This window comes from Frankliniella occidentalis, unplaced genomic scaffold (assembly GCF_000697945.3).
Source record: "Frankliniella occidentalis isolate FOCC.00 unplaced genomic scaffold, Focc_3.1 Scaffold6, whole genome shotgun sequence".
NCBI classification, from domain to species: Eukaryota; Metazoa; Arthropoda; class Insecta; order Thysanoptera; family Thripidae; genus Frankliniella; species Frankliniella occidentalis.
Window position 1 is genome coordinate 3,570,694 of NW_026267136.1, and position 1,068 is coordinate 3,571,761.

Here is a 1,068-nt window from a genome sequence, read left to right on the forward strand (position 1 = left end):
TCCGAGAACGTGACTGGCGGCACCTGTTTCTCTGGCAAAGCTCGCTAAAACTTTGCCGCTCACAAATACACCAAGCGCAACGCGGGGCAAGTAGTCGTCTTGGGCTTGCGCAGGCGGGGGGCAGGTTTGCGGTCTCCAGCTCGCCAAGTCGCAAATTATGGACTGGCTTTTTCTCCTCTCCCGCCGTCGATATCTTTCTTACAAAAGTGCAGGAACGCGCGCTGCGTCTGCTTACCTCTCTTTACCGAGTGAGCTAAACGCACTTCTTTTACCTCTCTGAAGACGCGGCGGGCGCCCCTGTGGCCTAAGCGCGTCGCGTCGTACGTACTGCGGTTCGCACCGACCGCCGCACCCTCTTGCAAGGGGAGTTTGGTTGTTGCTCGCTGCTGCCCTTTTGCACCGTCTGCGAGGTATGGTTTTGAATGGATTGACTTACGCGGACGGAACGAAAACAGAGCTGCAGAAAGGGCGCGCGGGGAAAACTGATCCACCACGCTGACGGTTCGCCGGTGTTTTTCGCCTATTTCAGCCCCCGACCCCCCCCCTCCCCCCTGGCAGCGCGGCAGCGAGCTCGTGCAAAACGGCAGCGCTATACACGTTTCCCATCAGCAGAAGCGTCCGCTAAGATGGCCGCTCCAACACGAAAACAACATACTCTTTGATGGTTGTAAAAATGTTTTACTTCTATACGACGAAAAGCTAGCACTTTATGCGACTTTATGGCGACAGAGTTTGAAAAGGGCAAGCAGGCTGTGTTCGGAAACCTTTCTTTGCCTGTACGCTCAACTTTGCCTTATCCGCCCCCCCCTCCCTCCCCGGGCAGATGACGCGCCAACATGCTATTCCCATTCCCCCCTCCGGCTCCATCCGCGGCGCTAAGCCCGCCACACAGAGTCCGGTCTTCCCCGCGCCGCGCCCACGCCCGCGCATCGCATGGCCCGCGCCGATGGTCCCGGGGGGTGATCGGTGACCGCGGTGTGCGCGAGTGTGCCCGGATGTAGTAAGTGCACGGTTTTCGGCCGTGTGCCCCGCGGTTTCTGCTGGCTGTGGCTCATTGCTCCCCGGAGC